Source organism: Stigmatopora nigra, chromosome 22 (genome assembly GCF_051989575.1).
Source record: "Stigmatopora nigra isolate UIUO_SnigA chromosome 22, RoL_Snig_1.1, whole genome shotgun sequence".
Classification (NCBI taxonomy): domain Eukaryota; kingdom Metazoa; phylum Chordata; class Actinopteri; order Syngnathiformes; family Syngnathidae; genus Stigmatopora; species Stigmatopora nigra.
Genome location: NC_135529.1, coordinates 5,230,572 through 5,247,986, shown reverse-complemented (window position 1 = coordinate 5,247,986; position 17,415 = coordinate 5,230,572). Strand labels below are relative to the sequence as shown.

At 41.1% G+C, this 17,415-nt stretch overlaps 1 protein-coding gene across 4 annotated transcripts in view; it reads right to left on the bottom strand.

Moving 5' to 3' along the window:
- Window positions 1-15,014, bottom strand: part of LOC144215377 (protein FAM222A-like) — a 48,535-nt gene extending 33,521 nt beyond the window's left edge. For 2 of the 4 annotated variants that reach the window (XR_013330415.1, XM_077744256.1), the window contains exon 1: window positions 13,116-13,943. The gene's annotated coding sequence lies outside the window, so the exon portion shown is untranslated. Of the gene's footprint in view, window positions 1-2,793; window positions 3,156-13,115; window positions 13,944-14,909 lie in introns of those variants that run through there. The other 2 variants (XM_077744258.1, XM_077744257.1) reach the window with 2 other exon arrangements.
- Between the last annotated feature and the right edge of the window lie 2,401 nt (window positions 15,015-17,415).

Below are 17,415 nucleotides of genomic sequence, written 5' to 3'. Positions count from 1 at the left end.
CACAACCATGCTTCCTCGCAGAGGGGCTCTACGAGTGCGAGGCAATCTTTCTCGGATAGTGGGCGGAGGGGAGAGGCTGCCGGCGGCATGCACATAGCTCTAGGGCCACTCGCTGGGGATCATACCAAGACGTGTGGGGAGACAGCGTAGGTGGGCTTGGGGTTTGTGTAGGGAAAGTGGAACTTCTACACTTGTATTTGACCTACAAACATACAGTACACTCCTTTACATGTGATGTAAATATGTACATGAGCACAACAGAGACAGAGCCACAGCCAAACCCACTTTGAATCATGTTTTGAGAACACAGCGAGTGTCCAAAATGGACCCTGCTGACTTCAAGGAGAGTATAAAAGCATGCAATTTATTGCAGTCATGGAGCAGGTGGAAATAACAGCAGTAATTGCGTGGCATAATTGATGATTATTTTAATTGCTATACATTTTCTTTACCCCTAACACTGTTCACACTGACAACAGAGCCTACACTTCAAACCTGATGACTTCCACACAAACAGACCTTCTCACAAGCCACAACCAGATTTTAAACTGGCATGAAATCACATTATTCAACACAAGTACTCTAAAAATCAAATAACAAAATGTATTTTATAAAAATTTAAAGAAAGCCTACCAAAAGGATCTATATATTGACAGTCAATAGAGCTCGCATCTTCACCAAGACTTCAACAAAGCTTTTTGACTAATCTGATAGTATACACAATTTACTGTCAAAGAAACTGGATCGTAATTTGATATTTATTTAAAAAGACTAACCCCCACCCCCCTGGGATAAGCTCCAGCACCCCCCATGACCCTCGTGAGGATAAGCAGTTCAGAAAATAAATGAACAAATTACTATTGCTTGTGTTATTCATCGTGACAAGTGAGTGGGAACTTATCTGATTTTGGATACATCCCAAAACGGATGCCTGTCAATCACAGACAGGGCTAGCTGTCACTTTGGGCCCCACTGCTCCACTAAGGTTCTATTATTTTCCAAGGCCCCTGTCAATCATGGGTCCTTATCCTCTAAATGCATCAAGGTGTTCATGGCATTTCCTGATCACAGGGCACAATACAAAAACTGCTTTTGGAATAAGAAAAGCCAAAGTTTAAAACAAAAAACTTTGGAAGAATAATAACAATGATTCAAACATTTTGTGGGCAGAGGCCCTAACTGCGTGTCCCAAGATGGCATTTCATTGTCTAAGAAGCCCGATTTCATTTTGTTGTAATGAAGCATTTATGTTCACGCCTTATCTCACACCTCCACAAAGTCTCATTAAAAGCCTATTTTTTTCTAAATCATAGCACTACAACACACACTAAAATGCTAAACAATACAATTGCTTTGAATTTTGGACTCATTTAAAACTGGAGGCAAAGTTTTTAACTTGTTAAATGCTTTTCCACCCTCAGAGTACTAAATATACTTTGACATTCTCACCTTATTCTCTTATTGAGTTCACTATCCTTAAGGAATAATCCTTAAGATTACCCTTGAGGATTCTTCCATGGTCACCTGGGCAGGGGATTGAACTCACAACCCTTGGGTTATTTACCCTACATTCATAACAAAAATGTATTTAACTTGTGTGCTTATTGCATGTCATCATCTGCTGTTTGTTTAAGACAATAAAAAGAATGTAAAGAATAAATAAAAATACATAGTGCGAAAAATGTAGTAGAAGATAAGATTTTTTTTTCTTCAACAGGTAAAGCATTAAGACAATGGGTGTATTAGAGATACTATGAATAGCACACATGGATAAAAACATATAATCAGCTGTTGTAGCTCCTTCTCCAATGAGCAGCCATGTTGCTATCCTGTGGCTCTGACCAAGGAGTCAAATAGTCATCTAAATAGGTCGCACTGCCTCGCCGAGTTTCCATGAGCAGAGAACACAAAGAAAGTGCACACTGACCCTTCAATTTCAGGTACTTTATACGACAGTAACATCAGAAAGGCCTGAGACACGGAACACCGCTGCCACGTGATCCACATCCTTTAAAGTTTGCTTTATGAGGCTATTTTGCACAGGAAGCCATCCATTACAGCCCAAGGTGTCAGTAACATTGCAGCAATTGTCAAGGAAGTGCACAAACTTCCCCTCTTGAAAAAAAAAAAAAAAAGACTTCCTACCACCACTTGGGAAATGTTCACAAATCACACCTAATTAAACACAAAAGCCCAGTCCATGAAATTGGAGCAGAGAAAGCCGTTAAAGTTCAAGTCTAGAAAGGTTTTGCGACTCATTAAAACACTTCAAATTGAGGGCCAAATGGAGCTGTTGCCTTTTCTCTCCGCTTCATATTACATCAATGCCATGTTGGAACAAAGTGCTCTTTAAGATCCCATTTGAAACAAAGCAACAAAGAAAAAAAATAAACTTAAGCATGCTAAAGGGGACCTCCAGGCTCTCTTGTCAGGGAGCATAAGCATAAATAGAGAGACATAAACATCATGCCACAATCGAAACAATGTAGTTAGTTGTGGGTCGAACACAGACTTTAGTATATAAGCACCTATAAAGATTTCCAATACCCTTTTTTTTCTTAAAAACAAAGTCACAACTACACACAATGACAGCAATTTAGTCTCCATTGCCTTTTCGACAAAGTCTCATGGGGACCTCTTGGGTCTGGACTACGAATACAGCTGGTTCTCAGTCCCTTGTTTAAAAGATTAATAGTATGCTGCCTTGGCAGAGAGGCAATCAGCGAGCTTGTCTGTGACAGCAGAAAAAGCGTGAAAACAAGGAAAAGAGGGAGAGACCATTGTCACACTTACCATCGCTTCGCCGCCGCTTTTATGCCAGCCTGTCAATCACGGTAGACCGAAGCAAAAAGAAGGAATTTGAATGATAAAACCCAAGTCATGAGCAGGCGATTTTCCTGTCATCAGCTGTTTGCTAGTGACCCGTCACAGGCGGAGGGACCTCAATGCATCCATATGGATATTTTTACTTGGCTCTCAATCACAGGTTAACATTTTGCAATGAATGTATTCATCAAAACTAGGCTATGAAAAAAGGATATGCATTATTTTGCATTTAAAAAAAATCTACAAAATACACATTAGTCAAAGAGCAAGCTGAAATTGGCCATGTCACATGCACAACTGCTCCCTATTTTAAATATCCATTTTAAACAGACAGACATGGGTTGATGAGACAATCAGAAACACATGAGTCACTTGAGAGGTAGCAAGCAAAAGATATTGTGGGTGGGGAAACAACAGGTGACCTCAATGGGCGATCACAAGGACACTTCCCACAGAGGGGAAAAAAACAACAACAAAACCTGACCAACACAATGTGTAACACAGAATCGTGATCATTTAAACAATGGTCTCCCTTGCACTCGAGTCAAAGTCATCAATTTTGAAGATCTGTGCATACAATCCCATGCAATGTATTAAGAAGGGGAAAATGTTTTTTGTCAGTTTGTGCCACTGGCTCTTTAAAACACTATCAGGCACTTACTCTCATGCTGTTTCTTGCCAAAAGGTATAACAATAATGGTAGGAACTGGATTTATACCCTCAATATTCAATCAATAGATGACCTGTTCAACCATCTGTGTCGCCAACAAAAAACTATTACAATCTTTAAATTTGCCAACATTTTTAAAGACTGCTGTGGTTGTAAAAATAAAGAATTGAACAGCAACCGAACAGGAAGCAATGCAGGACTGTCCCTAAATCAATAGAGTGACTCGAAATCAATAGACAATGACCCGTGAAGCCCTAAAATGACCAGGAATGACTTGTAAATGGCCCCAAAAGCAGTAAGGAAAAGTGAATGCTCTAGTTTTAGTGCCATTGACGGCAATAAATGTCCAATCCAGCCAAAGTGGATTGTAGGACTAGTGACATCACTGGTAGCCAATAAATTTGGATAAAAAGATTGCTAGTAACATATCATGTCCTTTTATTTAAAGCAGAGACATCTTTTTAAATTGATATATTGACTCTTTCATGTATGTATATATATATATATATATATATATATATATATATATATATATATATATATATATATATATATATATATATATATATATATATATATATATATATATATATACACACTCACACACACACATATATACATCAATAAAAAATATATATAAATATATAAATTTATATATGAAGCAAGTGTTCTGGTGAAGGGGGAAAACAGCTGCTGTCTCCTTTTTTCATCCCACAAGAGAGTCCCATGCGAGCTCCCTGATCCTACTTTGTGTCTGACAGAGGGGACCCAAGCTCTGTTCATCTCACATGGCAACCCTCCTCCTACTCTATCCTCGCACTGCCAGGAGGAAAGGATGGTGAGGAGGGGGAGAGCAGGGCGGAGGGGCGGGGGGGCTACATCAAGGAGAGATTCTCCCAGTGGGTTCCCGTCAGTTCCAGGCCATTGCACTTTGCTCGCTGGGATTTTGTAAGAGACACACACCCAGGTGCACGCACATACACATCCACGCACAAGCAAACGACTATTAATGGGGATGATGATGTGCCATGTTTTCTTTTTTTTCTTTTTCTTTGGCTGTCCCGGAACGTCTCATTTTGGACTTTCTCGTGACTGGAGAATTGCGGCAAAAATCTCAGAGAGCGCGTTGAAGTGGCTAAAATGAGTTGATCAAGTTAAAAGCGGAGTCAGTCACACGCTTGATGTGGCCATTGGCGACGTGCAGCCAAGGGCATGACACACTTCCGCGGTCTTTGGGGACAAGCTGAGAGCGACAAGCCGCCGTTGTGCGTTCCGACTCTACAGATGTTGCCTGGGAGAGAGGCTGAATGGCTGGCTGGCTGCTATGACAGCTGGACAGCTGTTCCTATGGAGGTAGGCATAGAAGCATGGTGTGGAAATAAGAGCGGGGGGAAGTGGGGGGTATTAATGACGAATATTTGGTTAATGTGTTTACAATTCCCAGGACGTGCAAAGCTGTCACTTTCAGAATTGGTGCATGAGCATTAATAAAGGAATACGGATAGAAAAAAAAACATACACATGATCACATATTCACAATATAAACCTAGTGGACAGCAATTTAAAAATGATTATCTTTTTATTATTAATTGTTGTATTGTATTTTTTAACATTATTTTTATATAATTAATGAAAGGTTTATAATTGAATACAATCCTAAGAGCTAATTAATGAAAATAAAATTAATCAAAAGAGAAACAAACTGGTTAAGGCCTCAAGTAACACCTCAAAAGTGATTTTTTTAATTTTTATTGGCAGCAATAAACGTCCAATTCATTTAAATCGGGAAGACTAACCATGAATGCTCACTCATATTTCAGTCCCAATGATAGCTTTAGACATTCAATCCATTTCAATGAGTCAATGACAGCCAATGAGTTAAAGAGCGCCTTGTGAAGGTAAATAAACAATAAATAAATACAAATAGAAAAAAAAAGCATCAATCGTGTACTAATGGCTGCGACAATAGAAGTGATTCAAAAACAAGTTGTCATTTTTCTAACCAAAACTGAATGCTGAAGACCTCATTATAGTGGCATCAGGTGAAGCATTTAATTTAACCCCCCAACCCCACCCCCCCAAAAAAAAACAAGGGAATGAAATTGTATTTTTAACCCTTTATCCCCAAACATGTCTGAAAACAGTTAGCGGTCTTAAAAGCTGGATAACCTGCTGCACAAACATTGCACAGATCATGAAATGAACAGCTTGGAAGGACGCCAGTTAGTCCTGCCAGGACGCCCACTTTTCCAAGGCAGGCTGGGCCGTTCATTATGCCACTAAAGGTCAGCGATTTGTTCAACTCAATAAAAAACGTTAATAAAACTAAGAGCTCACAGGAGGGACGCTCTGGTGGCAGCCTGCGTTGGCCCATCAAACCAAGAGTATACGATCATGTGATTGGTCAGGTTTCCCAGAGATCAAAGGTTGAAAAACAGCAGTCATTTTAAGGGATATACTGTATCGCAATGGCCCCACAGTAATCCCGGTCAAAGTCCACCAACTGCTCGCAAATGTGGATATAAACACTTGCCGACTAACTTGTATTTACGCAGACCTAATGTAAAATGGAGTTCAAAGTACCCTAACCTGATTAGACCACCGCTAAATAAAATGTCCTGTGCCATTAGGTACTTTTTAATAGACGGCAGTTGGCTTATTATTATAAAAACAGAGACGCGAGTACAAAGTGATTACCTTGGATGCAAGTCGGGAGGGAAGTGGATGTGGGGCGGTTTATTGCTAAGCAACCAGTCATTATCCTCCAGAGTGGAGCGAGGTGACCGGCCATCCGTCTAACTCGGGTGGCGAGTCTGGCTCCTGCCTACAACAACCCGCCGCCACCCCCTCGCCCCACGCAAGCACATCGCCATTGCTCGTTCTCCGCCTTCCCCACTCTCGCTGCCGTCTCCCCGTCCGAATACAAACAGAGATAAAGAACGCCGCAATCGCTCTTGACACACAAATAGGTTAACACAATAAAGCCGGCTTTGCCTGGCTCACTCGAGGGAGGAAAGCAATTCCAGCGGCAGGCAGGAGGTAATAAAACAGGCCTGGCTAGCAGTGTGTGTGTGTGTCTGCGTGTGTGTGTGCAATACATGTCCTCATGTCAGTGTTCCTATGTTTTTGTATGAGAGTGGAAGCAGGAAGCCAAGTTCTTTGGCCTCAGGGTCCAATATGGTCCACACTTCTAACTTTTCCTTGACACAAAAACCAGGGTGAAAGAAAACCATGGGAATTCCAGCCTCCTCCATCATTTAGATTAAGGAAACCAGAGTTTAATACCGACAATATAGCTGACTTGCACAAGCCTTTTACGCAAATCCGAAAAATGGGCAGCTGTGGGTCACTGGCTGTGTCTTTTACAGTTTGCGGCTTGGTTGAAATTAATTCACCAAGTCAACAGAATGGGTTTTATCCGCCTCGGCTTACTATCGCCGCCGCCGCCGCCAATAAATGATAAAAATCTCCAGAGTTTTATTAAATGCTGTTGCATTCACGGTCAACTTGGGGGGAGAAAATTGTGAGGTGGCTTTTGCAATTACACTCCAGACCAGACAACATTGTTTTTTCTGCAGTCGGTGAAAATTTCATTACTTTACAGCGAGCGCCGTACAATCGGGTAATGGCCTCTTTTTTTTTTTTGGTCACAGACACAAACTATGTGTGGGAGGTGTGAAAGCCAAGTGCTACACATTTGAAAGAATGTACATAATATGCTACCTGCTAGAAACAGTGCAATTGCTGGTCAGCGTAATATACGCTGTGATTGGGCGATATGGAGCAAGGAAATGGAAGTCGATAGCTAATTCCTGGATAAACTGCAGTACAATCAAATTCATTGAACCTTGATGCTCCTATGCAGCTGATGTCTCCCTCCAGGAAATTAGAGGCAGATGACATGGGTCACGCATTGCCTCATCTTTTGTATGTCAATACATAGAAAGGGTGGACATTTAGAAAAAATTAAAGCATCTGGCAAAGTTGAAAAAAGCTAAAATAAATACTGTACTTGAATGAATAATTTGATGCAGTAATTTTAATCGATCACTAACATGGTCTGATTTTATTCCCCATCTATCATACTTATCCCATTTTCAGGGTTGCATATTTGTTCAAATAGTATTTTTTCCCTCAAAAGCAGAAGATAGCTATTTATGTACCTATTCCTGCAGATCGACAGGACAAATTTACTTATGTAAATAAGTAAATCAGATTTTTTTTCAGTTTTTAATTATTGTCTAATTCTACCACGAATACCTTAGGTACAATGAGACATTCCATAATGGTTAATTGATTTGTTTTGTTAAGCAAACTTACTCAGAAACATCTTTTAAAGATTTTGTATCTAAAGATAGAATGAAAAAAGGCATAAAATATCTTTATTCTGTATAAACAATGGTCCTGGAAGGCCATTGGTTAATGTCAGCAACTTTCTTTTTCTCTCCCACTATTCTCTTAATCAGGTAATCAAACAGTGCGGATGTAAATTGGTCACTTTTGTCCAATGGGAATAAATTACGAAAGCATGAAGAGAAAATATCTTATCTGTCTGATGTATTTCCTGCTTCTGCAGAAAGATACAAAGCCTGGGGAGGGAGAGCAGTCGGCCAAAATGCATGGAGAAGGAGATTAGGATGATGTGCAGTTCCTTGTTCCATTAAAGCTTGATCTTCCTCAATAGCCGAGGAGAATCAGATATCTCCATTCAAGATTAAAGTACACCCGCATGAGGGGGGGAGGATTAATCAGAGGCCTGCATGAGATAAAAAAAAAACAGCCTTGCTTCTGGCATGGAAAACAGCGGCAATAAAGAGTTTGCCAGATAATGTGAAACACAATGGTGGAGCAAACAGCATGTATGGTCGGTCCTCTCCACAAAACACATCAAAGCGCAGCTGAGACTGAGATACAGTAGCTAGAGAGACAGAGCGGGGGCCCATCTGATAGCGGCCAAGACCGTCGTTGCGGTATACTGGTCGGGGTTGAAGAGGGCAAGGCGCAGGATTTTCCCATGTTGCTCACTGTCGCCAGACTCCTTGAGCCTCGCTGAGATCAATGACGCCGGGGTGATTTCACAGCAGCCTGCACTGTCACCCAGAACAAATCAATGTGAGCATGAGGAAGGCAGGAGAGACATTGTTTTTAAGGAGAGCAAATTCACACTTGGGGAGCGTGTCACATTTGTTTTTATCCTTCAGCCAGGAACACTTTGGAAGGAGCTCGCCTGCAGTTGCCTCTCCCTTCCATGCAACGCCAACTAAGACGCGTAGCTATCAAGCACGCAAGAAAAACAGATGGTCGCTACTTGACAAGTCAATGATGGGGTTTTCTGCAATGTACAGCTTTCACTGTCCTTTTCACTTGAGTTTTACTGATTTTTGTGCACCCAAAAATGAAGGAACATGGAACAAACAGTAACTTTGGAGAGAATAATTAACCCGCAGGGAGAGTTTGTACCATGAAGGACGCTCAGGCCTCATGTTGTACTTATTAACCGCATACGAAAAGCAAATGGGTGCATTTGGAGCATAAAAATACACAAGTTCACCTTATCCTTCCAAAGTTAAAGGCTACATATTAACTTGGAAGTCTGGAGGGACGTGATTTCCGTGGAGATTAACAGAATGGAAGGACATGGAGGTGGAAAGGATGGAGTGAGGTCAGGGGCTCATTGGTATACTTCATGAGACACACGGGTGTTAACAAGCTGATGGATGACTCTCATCTTAGCTGGTCACAAAAGAAACAGCCGTACTGTAAGCCACCTTCAAAATAGTCAGTCAGTTAGAATAGTTTCCATTTTTGGTGTCCAGAATATCATGATAAAGTGCTTTTTTTGTCTTTTACTATGTTAAAAATAAGTTATAGTAACAAGGTTGCATGTTTATCATATTATTTTTTTGGGATTTGGTCTCCGATTAAGCGAAACTACTTAGAACCTGTACGTATTATAATTTTATTTGTATTATTTAAATTTGAGAATCACCTTCCTGTATAACACCTGTTTTTTATCAAATCATAATTTAGCTAATTGACAAGGATAATATTTTTTTTGTCTATCAGGGGGGAATACAAAGGCCTTTTGAGCCGGTTATCCTCACAAGGGTCACAGGGGTGGTGGAGCCTATCCCAGCTAACTATGAGTAGTAGACAGGGTACAGCCTGAATCGAATTCCAGTCAATGGGAGGACAGAAGAAGAGAAACAACGATTCACACACACTCACAGCTAAGGACACTTTGAAGTGTCCAATCCGCCTATGGTGCATGTTTATGGGATGAGAGAGGAAACCAGAGTACCCAGAAAAAGAAAGACACTTCATCGTGTGACACAAGGACGTTCTACACCGCTGAAAAGCACAGCCCCTTTTTGCTAAACCTTTTCAATCGCCTCACAAAAGCTCTCCGCCCAACCGGAATGGCAACTCTGGCGATCACAATAAAACTGGAGCACCTGATAAAAAATATGCTTTACTAGGAGCCGCCATGAACCATCATTTGACCCTGACATGGTTGAAACGGCATTAGACGGTGCAGAAAATACAAGGCGGCCGTCTGACACTCAGCCCAAACATCCTAAAATAGATTTAGTTGTGAAGGTATAGTTGCTAACTATATGGTGAGGCAACAATGTCACATCAAAGTGCCCCCCTGTGCCCCAGCAGCTGTGCAGAGAAGACCCTCACACACAAACACAGATAGACCAACATCCATGTACTGTCACATTCTATTTTATCTGCCTCATTCAAAATGACTGGTTGAAGGGTGTGTTCATCCCACTGTCGCAATAATTAGTGAATAATGCTTTTGTTGTATGCCTTTTCATGTCTCTATGTATTGTTGATAGTGCAATAATCACAACGATGGAGGTTATATTAAATCATGAAGCTGCATAAAGCGCAAGAAAAGACAGGATGTGTCTCTTTTGTTTGCCGGCGCATTAAACTTTTCAGGAAATTAAACACTTTGATCAAGAGTCTAATGAGGAGCGTTGAGAGGAAACGGAGCTTTAAGTGTCTGCCGATGTTTACGAGTTAAAAGATATATATCTCTCTGCACGTCTGGTTCAAAGGCAGTGTGATGTGTTTCAGCATGTCTGATGTGGACAACAGAAGTGTCCTAAATGTTATTAATCAGCATAAAAAGTGCACCCACACACACACACACACACACACACACACACACACACACACACACACGTTCATGCTGTGACTATTTTAGTCATCGTAATTTGCTAAAAGGAGATTGGCTGCCTCCGGGAAGGTGTTGAGACAATCAAACCATGCAAGGATTAAAGAAGAGATTAATACACAGAGCAGGAAATTAAACTTCAGCAACTTAAACGATTTTCAAGAGATTCGGCTCTCTTTTCACTGCAGGCAGCCAGCTGCATTAATAAGAAGGGAATATGTTAAGGCGCCCAAACTATCAATCAATCAAACTGATGTGTAATTTAAGAAAAGGCTCAGATTCTTTTTAGCACATTAATTTGGCTGGTGAGTTCCTCGAATATTCTCACTGGCTGAAAACAGCTTTAATGAGTTGCAGATCAGATTTTGCTCCTTATAAGCGATTGCATTGTAATTTTGTTAAGGACTTTTGGTGCAAATGACAAATATAATAATAAAATAATTGATTTAGAGTACTATAACACATACTATTGTTGTCAGTATACTTTTTTCTAGTTAGCTATTATATGAATGACCAATTCATTTTCTATATCGAAGGAATAAGTTTGATTGTCAACAAAACTGTCTTTTCAATATGTTTTTTTAAAGGCATTTTTCAACATAGCCTACAAACGTTATATATAGGAAAAAACATATCTAATAGCTTGTATATATTACTCAGACCTTTACTGAAGTTACTGAAGAGCAAACAGCAATGCGTTGTCAAGTTCAAGAGTTTGGATAAGAATTCTTATATTTAAAAATATACATATACTTCCATGTTGAGTGCATTGTTACAAAATGTCTTTTTTTTTGCTTGTTACATTGCCTTTACATCTAATTAAGTCAGCAGGTAGACCCCGGAAAATATCAATCTGCATTACTCTCTATGGAAAAAAAAATTGATTTTCCAATCGGAAGTTGACCAGCATTCCCGTAATAGGTGATGTTTAACCTCACTTGCTCTTATGTTTTTTTTAAAGGTGGTTAAAGGCTAAAACATGAATATAGGGATGCAAAATGAGCCAGGAATTCGTGTTAAAGCCTATGTGGGGTATTTGAAGGTCCAAAGTGAGAGAAAAATATCAAAAGTAAAAAGCAAGAAATGGAATAAAAAAGGGGAAAAAAACCCAGCTCAACTCTAGAAAGGTAATTCAGTGACCTAGATATTAAAGCTTCTCTGTCACGCTGTTTCCTGGTGCCTCGTCCAACCATCATGTTGAGTTAAGACAAGCATTATGCTGGGAAGACTATTTGTTTAGGTGAGGAGCAGCCGCAGAGCTAATATGAGCGCAATTTGCTCAGCAGGTCAGAGGCGCAGAGTGGAGGAAGTAAATGAGGCAGTTGTGCCCCCTCGGGTGAAGCCCCCTGCCTCATACATCACTGGATGTTTTATTCAATACAGCCAGGAAGGCTCCATGGCAGGTGCCCTGCATGGCTGGGGTGTGGGGTGGAGGTGGAGGTGGAGGGTTTAGGTATATTACCTTCAGCAAGCTGCTTGTCGACTGGAGAGAGACAGACAGGCTCCACCGAGGGAGGAAATACAGAAGATTGCAGGATAATCTTCCAACCCAGTGGTTGGGCTACCTATCTCTATGGCATCATAGGACATATTTGCAACTCATTTGACTGCAAGTCAAATCATTATGCACATTCAAATGCAAAATTGCACTATATGTTGAATATGGTAAACATCCCTGAGACAAAGTACATCATATATATTATAGTTTCTGTACCGGCTAAAGCACTACCAGAACCTTGGTGTGTAATAATACTGGATTTGCTGGTACAGAAACCACCATGTGCTGGATTTCCTTGCAGGGATGTTCTTTGAAAGCTCACAGATCAGAATAGGGCATATTTACTGGTTTCTGGGTTTTCCAAAGCAGTAGGCTAATAAAAACAACAAGGTTCTTCTGAATTCTGAGTTGTAATTCTCTAAAGCAGCAAATGTTAGATTTCTTATCTGTCCGGGACTGCGGGACACACTGAGAAGCTCACTATCATCCGTGGGAGAGAAAAGTTTTAAAGTCGGACTCTCACATCTCACTGAATTTTACGAGCTCTGCAGTAAAAAGAGAATCCTGCTCATAATGTCCAGGAAGACTATAAAAGCACAGAAGATGTCATTAACACTCCGGGTTGAAGAAGCACTAATTGACGCAGACATTAGCAGTGAGAGAGGCTTCGCACGTCTGGACCAGAGCCCGCGGGATGGAGCGGTACCGGTCAATCACACTTCAAAGTGGCTCCTGGAGCCATTCGAAACATGTCCGTTTGACGACACTTGTTTTTATTGCGCTTCCCTCACAATGGGCTCCCATCCGGGACGTCGTTAGGCCAGCCGACAGCTTTTTACGAACCTTTAACATCTTTGGTTAGGAGCCCACAACGAAAAAAACAATACAAGCAGGGTTGAGAGGCTAGAAAAACATATCAATATATTTACCATAAATTGTTCCCAAGTGCAGACTAGAGCTCCATGCAGATAGACAACATTGATGGAGCGAGCTGTGTGCTCCCAATTAGAAATGCTTCATTTTGCTCCAATCCATCCAGCGATGTTAAACGATGGTTGACTTGGATCTTCTTGTAGTTAAATCCCACACTTGAAAAGCTTTTAGGGGTTTTTGTGTTTGTTTTTCTCGGATCGGCTGCCAAATTTTGCGGAAAGCTCGGTCCTCGGAGGAGCGATTGCGCACCGCAAAGTGCGCTTCAGGCTGCCGACGCTTCGCCTCCGGAGCGCGGTGAAAGGTCCCGGCTTGCTTCAAATTTCTCTCGCTCTTATCTCCAAAACCACGAAGCGGTTAGTGGAAAGACTGGCTCCTTTGATTTTATGCACTACGCAGTATTCCACAATTTTAAAAAAAGCGAGGAAGCAAGATAAAAAAGAAATAAAAATAAAAAGATTCCAGTTGTTACGCGTCGATAGAAAGTAATAAGAAAAGAAACATTTTATAAAAAAGCGAGGGTACGATCCTGACACCAAACAAAAAAATTAAATCGCCAAGGTTTGCCGGGGAAGAGAGAAAGCAATCCCGGCGATTCGGCTCCTGCTCGGTCCGTCACTTTCGCCCCTTCGAGATGTATTTTTTCCTCCGCATCCACAGTGATGGTTTCCGGCGGATCTTGTGCACTGACCTCACACCCGGAGGGTCTCTTTTTGGTGCGCGAACCCAGACGGAGAAAGGATAAAGGAGAAAAAGGTGGAATAAGGATGAAAGAGTCGGCAGCTCCGGGATGCGGCAGTCCTGCCCTGGTGCCGAGCTGCTGAGACTGACAATAACCCGGAACGCTGCGGCTCGTCAGCCCGCACGGACCGCCTACCGACCAATCAGCGAGGCCGGCCAACACAAACATTCCCACGGCTCGGCCAATCCACGATAATTGACGATTGTTACCATAGAGATGCATGGCGTCCGCGCGTCTGAAACCACGTTGTTTACTGGCGTCAAAAAGTGTACCATACGCAGCCTATTTACTGTCAGAACAGAAACAAAAACGCAATGCGAGGTTTTGTCCTTCGTAGTATTTTGTCCATCTTTCAATCGCAAAGGTTCACTGTGACCTCCCTTAATGCGAGCAAATGTGACCAAAGATGTCAAAATATAAAAGTACTGCAAGGCATCCATAAGTACACATATTTCTAACATAATTGACACGTTTGGTAGATGACTGATGTAAGATATATATTTTAAATCACACTAACTGATCTGTAAGAGTTGCACATTTAGCATTTACAAAGATAATTTGTAAAGTGGTTTTGTCATCCAAATGGAATTTATGTCCTCTTTGGCAAAAAAAATGATCTCAAATTTAATTTGATTGCCAAGTACCACAATAATTTGGGGTATTTAATCTTATGATGAGTGACAGGTGAGGTGCTACACTTACAGAAATTTGTATTCAAGAGTTGTGTTACCTCAACGTAATGCAACTCTTTCAATAGTCCCCCAAATATTAACTCGAGTACTCATGGAGAAAAATAATCAAGTTCTTAATAAGTAGTAACTATTTTAAATAGGATATCAATAATTAATAGAAAAAAAGGATGTACGTAGATAATGAAAATATTTCCCTACACTGCACATTTTAGAAACCAAATGTCATCCTATTTTAGTCATTTGCTCTAATCGTGACCATTTGCAAAATCCCATCCTGCATGACTGAAATCAGACAAACCCATTTCTTTTGCAAAATAAATACTTTGTAGATCAAGATATAAAACGAGAATGTCACTTACGGCCTTGAAGGTTTCTTATCTTCATTATCTTCCTCTTGCCAACACAGAAGCAAGCCACAGACACCCAAAGGGGAAGGACGAGCAATCACACATCATGGCCTCATAATAAGCTGACGCTGGGAAGTGTGTGATGCAGCACTCAGCTTATGCCAGCGCTGATAAGAGCCTGAAAGTATTACCTCGGTCTGGCAGCCCGCTCCAAGAAATCCATTGTGAGCCAGGTCATCAATTCTGCCCTATCTGATGCTCCCAAATGCCAGGTATACATGCCTGCCACCGCGCTGGCCTCTCCTGCTTTAGAAATTCACTCTATGACTTGCACCTTTATACATCTGCATCACCTCTCGTCTTTATACATGTTGCACACGGTAATGATATTTCATGAGGCAAGTCAACCATTTCCAGAGCAACGGAGGGGCCCGAGTTCATCCTGGTTTAGCTGTCCACTCCCTCACTGCTTGCTGCCTTTGGATTTCATTCCCATTATGTACGTACAGAGGGCTTTACTGTAAAACAAACACACAGAGAATCGATAGAAAACGAGCCAATCAAGAGCAGGCGCCACTGCGAGCCAGGCATGAAGGCAAACAAGTCATTTGATTAGCCGATAAGCAGATGACTCAACAAACATTCAAGGCATGTGTACTGTGGTTTGATTAGAGTACGCCCAATACACCGAAGATTGGACACAAATACGTTGTGAAAACACTCAGCTGTTCCAATCCCCCAAGGCGGCACGGGGGCACATAAAAACAATGAATTATTTATGGGAGAGACGAGCGAAACATCACACGAGATAATTTACTGTGAGCTATATTAAATGGGGCTTTCAAAATAATATATTGCAGCGCGGGCATTTCCCAGATATCATTGCCGGTGACATGTCGCGTAGATAGCCCATTGGAGGTGAATTTCCATTTGATAGCAATGATCTTTTCACACACAAAAAAAACAGAAATAGGTGAGTAATCCGAACACTCATTGGGCGTCCCTTTCTCGTATGTGATCAAAGCATGGCTGCTTTGTCGCTGTTAAGGTAACCAAATAAAAGAGCTTCCAATCAAGCCGGGATTGGGCATGCCTCTATAAAAAATATAAAAAGAGCTCACAATAAAGCCATTCAATAAATCCTCTCTAGCCTCTGTTTGAACAGCGCATCTCATAAATAAAGCTCTTTTACGCCTCATCCGCAGCTAACATTGGCGTCTGGCTTGAAGCTGACAGCCCTTTGTTGTTAAAATGTGCTTTTTGAAAGTAAACTCACTTTAAATGAGCAAACTTTCAACATACGGCAAAGTAACTGGAGGGGAAATCGATGGCAACAGAGGCATGGGAAAAAGAGATAGCATTGATTTATTTGCCATCGATTGTCGGGGATCACTGCATTGTGCCCCACGGGCAAAGTATGTGTCGTCTGCCAAGGGGTGGGGATGAATCTGTAAAGGTGTCAAGTGGTTAGAGGACACACAGGTCGGAGGAAGCGCTCAGGGCGAGCTTGGGGTCGCCTAGAGTGGGGGGCAAGTGCAAGGTGGGATCAAGCAGAATAAGATTCGATAAAAACGCAATATGTGCAAGGGTAACAACACCTCTGAGCCAAGTTCAATCTTCATTGCCTGCCTTAAAATGTCCGGAAATTGATGTTGGAGAGTCCTTCAGCAGACGGAGATGGGGGGGAAAAGAAAGAATCAGAAACAAAACTGAGAAAATCAAAGAACCATTGCAAAGCCCAGGCTAATATTTTGACACCTGTTCAGAAAGCATTTTAACAACTCATTTGGGCATCAGGTATGAAAGCTTTTGTCTTATTTCTATAGCACTCTTCAAAACAATGAATACTGCGTAGTCCACAATAATAACAAACAATGAAGAAACAAAAGCAATATAGAAAGATGCATTAGAGAAGCACTAACATCTACTGGTGGGCGGTCATTTTGCATCTAAGCATTTAGTAATATCTTACTTGAACAAATATACGTAATTTTCGTCACCATGAATGAAGAAATAACTTGAAAAGTTTGTCTGTTGCATTCCTGGAATTTAAACACAAATAAAAGGTTATTTGAAATTATTATTAATATCCTCCAAAGTTACCAAAGACTTGGTTTTTCAACAACTTTTTCTATTGATTCGGAATTGAAATTGTATAATTTCAGAATGGGGAAGCGTTGAGTGTCATCTGCTTTAAAGAATAGCAGATGCTAGCCTGTATCTGTAAATACTTTACCAAGGGGAAACAAACATATGTAGTAGATGACAAATGAGCTGGGATCTAAGATGCACCCCAGGGGAACACCAATTAGAGTAGAAGAGCATGTTTTAACTCATTGGCTACCGTTGACAGCGCTAGGCATCCAATCCATTTGAGATGGGAGCAGGCAAGAATAAACATTTCTCTTAGTTCACATGGATTGGACATCTATTAGGGACATGTAATTTTAAATACACCTACCGTTGTCCATGTCACTGAAAGAGCAAATATTCACCATTAGTAATATTTACATCACAA